Genomic DNA, 6,599 nt, shown 5'->3' with positions numbered 1-6,599 from the left:
GGATGCGTAGGTTAGAGGGATTAGCGGGTAAATGCGTAGGGATATGAGAGTAGGGTCTGGTTGGCATTGTGGTCAGTGCAAACTCGATGGGCTGAAGAGCCTCTTTCTGCACTGTAGAGTTCTATGATCTCATCATAAACATCAGGAATTTGAATCATTAAATAGTTGCATGGAGGAGATAACTATATCTCTGATTTTAAAAACGGGTTAAAGGGATATGGGGAACAGGTGGGGAGGTGGATTTGAGATCAAGAAGGGATCAACCATGATCTGATTGAATGGCGGAGCAGGCTCGAAGGACTGCCTATTTCTGCTCCCAATTCCTATGTTCCTATGAGTAACATCCATTTGTCAGCAGTTCTTGGTTGGGAGTTTAGGATGGTACGCCACAGTGTGGTAAGGTGCTCCATCACAGGGAGATGGCTGACGGTGTTTCAATAATGTATTCTCTCAAACAATCCTGGGAGGGCTCCGCAGATGTTCTTCATTTCCCAGAGGTCAGTGGGCAACTCCAATGAAGTGACCCACAGGCAAAAGGTACAGAATGAAACTTTAAATTGAACCTCCTGTTAGACTGACGTATGCCATGGTTAGCATGTCCGGTTAACCAAGTTCCTGCCTTGCTACATTACCTGTTATATGCTAACTAAATGCCTTTCACAAGTTTCAGCAGTTCCCAGTTAAGACTCGTAAGACTGGAACGTTACTTTCTCGGGGGATTGGAAATGTGCATATACAAGAACAAAGAACAAAGAAAATTACACCACACGAACAGGCCCTTCGGCACCCAAGCCTGCACTGATAATGCTGCCCCACTGAACTAAAACCACCTACCTTCCCGGGGACTATATCCCTCCATTCCCATCCTATTCATATATTTGTCCAGGCACCCCATAAAACTCACTATTGTATCTGCTTCCAGTACCTCCTCTGGCAGCAAGTTCCAGGCACCCACCACCTTCTGTTTAAAAAACTTGCCTCGTACATTTCCTTTAAACCTTGCCCCTTGCACTTTAAACCTATTTCCCCTAGTAATTGACTCTTCCACACTGGGGAAAAAGCTTCTGACTCTCCATTCTGTCCATGACTGTCATTATCTTGTCAACTTTTATCAGATCTCCCCTCAACCTCCATGTTCCAGTGAGAACAAACCAAGTTTCTCCAACCTCTCCTCATTGTTAATGCCCTTCATACCAGGCAACATCCTGGTAAATCTTTTCTGTACCCTCTCCACATCCATCTGGTAGTGTGGCAACCAGAACTGGACATTATGTTCCAAGTGCGGCCTAACTAAGGCTGTATAAAGCTGCAACATGACTTGCCATATGTTGTCTTAGCTTCTTCTGAGTAACTATTTTCTAGGGTATTGACATTAAATATTTGTTAGAGAGGCTCACAATTGCCTCACCCAGCATACTTGAAACGGTGGTTAGCACTGCTGCCTTATAACACCAGGGACCCACGTTTGATTCCGGCCTTGAGTGTATATACTCCCTGTGTCTGTGTGGGGTTCCTCTGGGGACTCCAGTTTCCTTCATACTCCAAAGCTGTGTGGGTTAGTTAGCTTGGCCATGCTAAATTGCCCCTTAGTGTCAGGGGGACTAGCAGTGTAAAGGCATGGGGTATGGGGAGAGGGTCTGAGTGGAACTATCATCGGTCCAGGCTTGATGGGCCAAAAGGCCTCTTTCTGCCAGGCAGCTTGCCCACAAAGACTACTTGTATTTTGTGGTGATGCATTAATGACTGTGGCCATCTGTTACAAGGTAAGGAAGGAAATCAGAAACAAGAGAGAAGACATAGATTGAGACATTGTAATTAGGAGAGAGGAACAATCCTCTCATGCACCTCCCAGCTCCACCTTGAGATTTTGTGGCAACTGTGAAGGACCTCATGGTTTTCCTGAATGCAGCCAGTCTAGCATTCCACATTCAAAGTGAGGCAATTTGTTGAAGGAAAGGCCCCAAACAGGAACTAGGCCCCTTATTTGTAAATGCAAAGGGTCCCCTAAAGCTTGTTTTAGGCACAGGTCAAGGGCAATGCCTTTGATGTCTATATCAATATGGCAGATGGCGCAGTTGAGAATGTGCACACACGTCACCCACCATGTTAGACACTATTAATAACTGCCATGTGCTCCATTGGGAATCTCCAATTGATCTCCAAGTGGGGCTTGTTGAATACAAGTTTCCTTGGTAACAGGTGATGGTCTGCCCAAATGGAATTCATCACCTGAGCCCTTTATAAACCCGACACCAGGAAGGGTCTGGAGAACAATTGTCCCAGTTAGGATGCGTAGGAAAACTGTTGCTCTGGTTGGGACTCGTGTTCCCTAGAAGGCAAAAACCCCGGAAGATGAAACTCCGAAAGGTGACAGATAACATATAATGGACACCATTTTCATTGGAAGGGAGGTTGTTTGCTGTTGTATTAAGGAGGTATATTTTCTGTTGTCATTATAATTATATCAGCTTGTTTTAATAATTTATCACTGTGAAATTATAATGTATTTGGATATTTATAATGTATATGGATTGTAATGTATTTGGATGTATTGTTTAAATAAAAAGAAAGTTGGGACTTACATATGTACGCCACAGCGTAGTGGCTTTTACAATAAATACCATTCCTTTCTAGTTGGGTTTCCTGAGTTACTACAGATACATCGGCAAATTTCTAGCCGACTGCATCTTCCACCCTAAATCTAACTTTAAAACCACGAGCAAAACAGAACTCTCTGCTAAAGGGGCCAATTTCTGAAGCTTACTCCCTCTCACTGTAAGACAAAGAAACAGAACAAAAGTATGGAATGCATTCAGTGTCGTTTCTCTACCAGTTGGCAGCGATGTTGCACAAAGTAAATGAGTTTTGTCATGAGTTCATTATGAACATGTTGCCTATTGTAAATAAAGCAATAGGGAGGGTGTTGGATCGTCTCTGTGTCTCTACAAGAAAGGCCCCCAAGCTGAGAAGGCACAATGATTAAATATCAAAGCTAATCAAAGTGAAAGAAGCACTGTAATTAATTATTACTGGTGTTTGTAAAGCACTCTGTCCCTATCTGATGTACAATGGGGCCAGCTGTTTTCCTCACGGAGTAACATCTTGAATTATTTAGGGGCCACGATCTGTCCAACAGTTATCTTTTTCTCATTCATTCATGGGACATGGGTGTCAATGGGGGTTCAGTGATTCTGCTTTTTCACCAGAGCCACTGAGTTCCTGACCCTCATTCCAGCCTTGGTTCAAACATGGACAAAAGAGCAGAACTCCAGGGGTGAGGTGAGAATGACTGCACTTTGACATCAAGGCAGCGTTTGAATGAGTGTCCAGGAGCCCTAGCAAAACTGGGGTCAATGGGAATCAGGGGGAAAACTCTCCACTCCCTGGAGTCAGACATGGCAAGCATGACAGTGATTGTGGTGGTTGGAGGTCAATGTCTCAGTTCTAGGACATCACTGCAGGAATTCCAAAGGGTACAGTCCATCTTCAGCTGCTTAACCGATAACCTTTCTTCCATCATTAGGTCAGATATGGAGGTGTTTGCTGACGATTGCATAATATTCAGGCTTGGGCTGCTAAGATGTAGGGAAGGTTTGTGCCACACAAGTGTCAGACAATGACCATGTCCAAAAAGAGAGAATCCAACCACCTCACCTTGACATTCAATGGCATTACCATCACTGACGATGGGGAGGCGATGGCCTAGTGGTATTATCACTAGCCTATTAATCCAGAAATTCAGCTAAAGTTCTGGGGACCCAGGTTCAAATCCTGCCCTGGCAGATGGTGGAATTTGACTTCAATGAAAAAATATTAAGAATTTGCTGATGACCGTGAAACCATCGTGGATTGTTGGGAAAATCTATCTGGTTCAATAATACCTTTTAGGGAAGGAAATCTGCCGTCCTTACCCAGTCTGGCCTACATGTGACTTCAGAGCCACAGCAATGTGGTTGACTTTCAACTGCTCTCTGAGCAAAGCAACTGGGGATGGGCAATAAATGCTGGCCAGCCAGTGACACTAATGTCCCACATACCAATAAAAAAGAAGAATGCTCTACTATCAACATCCCGAGATTTAACATTGATCTGAAACTGAATTAGAGTAGACATATAAATACTATGGCTCCAAGGGCAGGTCTGAGCCTGGGCATTCTGTGGGAACAACATGTCCATGCCCAGGGGACACCACCCCCTGGGAGACCCTGATTGCCCCCCCTTCATTCCGGCGGGTCTCCCGCTCATTCCACAAATATGGGGAGCGAGTCTAAACCCTGCTAGAATGAAGTGCTCCTAGCGGAGTGGGAGATTCAATCGGGACAGGTAAGTTACCGACAATTAGCTTTAAACGACATTTAAAACATATTAAAAAAAAGATTCAAATGACTTACCTACCTTCCCGCCGATTTCCAGTGTGGTCTGAACGGTGATTGTTCTCCGGCTCTGGGAGATGGACATATGTTCCTGGCACATGCGCAAATCCCAGAACAAGGCGGGCGATGCGCATATCCCACCTCAACCCATTAGAAAAGTTGTAGGTCGGGATGGGAGAATTACGGCCTGTATTCCCTGTTTCAGTTCTTCAATTCTCTTTATCAATAAAAAAAATGCAATATTAATTACACACTTGATGGACATGATTGTTTCAGTAGATTGAGGGCAAGAGCTCAGCAGTGAGGGAGTTTATGTTAATTGGCCTGTGAGAGAATCTTTTCCTGGGATTTCAGAGGAACGGCAGCAGAATTCCACAAATGCCTCAGTTTATTGGAAAGGGGGAAAGAAAAGACCGTGACACCTGGAATAGGAGCAGAAAACACTTGAGATATGGAGTGGCCCTCATTCTTTCCCCCTTTATTGGAAAGGGGGAAAGAAAAGACTGTGACACCTGGAAAAGGAGCAGAAAAATATGGAGTGGGTCAGTCAGTGTCTCGGAAAGATTAAGACATTCTAGGTGTGTGGCCTTCACCAAGCCACAGAATGGGTTAGGCATTTAAATTACTGACTTGCCTCATCGCTGTAAAAGTGCTGATTATACATTTCCAGCACGTTGTGTTTTCGTTCGATTCAGCAGCACTGACATTGACAGTTGACAACAAACTATCCGGTTGGTTCAATAACTGTGAGAAAAAAAATAATAATTTAACATGTTTTTATGACATCATTTTGTCTCCGGGAAGCAGTGATTTACTTTCTGCTGCAAGTGGCCACCTTACAGCAAGTGGCTTTTGAGGGAGTACAGTGAAGGTTTTACCAGGCTGATTCCTGGGACGGCTGGTCTGTCATATGAGGAGAGATTAAGCCAGCTGGGATCATATTCACTGGAGGTTAGAAGAGTGAGAGGGGACCCCATACAAATTTATAAAATTCTAACAGGATTAGACAGGGTAGGTTCAGAAAGAATATCCCCATTGACGGGGGAGTCCAGAACAGGGGGTCATAGTTTGAGGATAAACCTTTTAGAATTGTGGTGAGGAGAGATTTCTCCACCCAGAGGGTGGTGAATGTGTGGAATTCATTACCACAGAATGTAGTTCAGGCCAAAACGTTGTCTGATTTCAAGAGATAGTTAGATATAGCTCTTGGGGCTAAAGGGATCAAGGGATATGGGAGGAAGAAGGGGCCAGGATATTGAATTTGATGGTCAGCCATGATCAAAATGAGTAGGGGAACAGGCTCAGAAGGCTGAATGGCCTACTCCTGCTTCTTGTTTCTGTGTTCTGTGTTCTATATTTCATGAGCATGAAAGGAGGGAAATTTAGCTTGGGGCCTCCCCATCTGCTTTTGCCACTTCCACTTCATTCGACGCTGAAATCATAGACTCATTGTATTCCTCAGTGCAGAAGGGGCCATTCGGCCTATCCAGCCTGCACCAGAGGAAAGTCCAGGCTGGAGTATCCTGCGATGGGATTGGAGCCCACAGCGTCACAGTCAGAGATTGGAGTGCTAAATGGGGAGCTAAGTTTCATAGGAATGTTATTTTTTTTCTGCCAAGTTAAATGGTTCCACCTCAAGGGTGACAGTATAAATCACCCTGTGCTTGAATCTCACCAACAAAAAGACATCTGTTAAATGTGCAAGGCACATCTACACGGTTACGTTCTGTTTGAGTTACCCACTGCGAACGCAATCAGGAAATCCCATACACCAATTTTCATCATATTTAGGCAACTAAAACTTTAAGTGTATAGTTTATTTATTAGTGTCACAAGTAGGCTTACATTAACACTGCAATGTGGCAATGTTGTACAGAGGTTAGCACTGCTGCTTCACAGCTCCAGGGACGTGGGTTCGACTCCCGGCCTTTATCCCTGTCTGTGTGGAATTTGCACATTCTCCTCGTGTCTTTGTGAGTTTCCTCCGGGTGCTCTGGTTTCCTCCCACTCTCCAAAGATGTGCGGGTTAGGTTGATTGGCCATGCTAAATTGCCCCTTAGCTTCCTGAGATGTATAGGTTAAAGGGATTAGCAGAGTGAATGTGTGGGATTATGAGGATAGGGCCTGGGGTAGTACTGTTGTCAGTGCAAACTCGATGGGCCAAATGGCCTCCTTCTGCACTGTGGGATTTCTATGATTCTATGATGATAATGAAGTTGATGTGAA

Source organism: Carcharhinus amblyrhynchos, chromosome 22, assembly GCF_965287045.1.
Source record: "Carcharhinus amblyrhynchos chromosome 22, sCarAmb.v2.hapA, whole genome shotgun sequence".
Classification (NCBI taxonomy): Eukaryota; Metazoa; Chordata; class Chondrichthyes; order Carcharhiniformes; family Carcharhinidae; genus Carcharhinus; species Carcharhinus amblyrhynchos.
The sequence above is the reverse complement of the archived record's forward strand: the minus strand, read 5'-3'. Positions refer to the sequence as shown.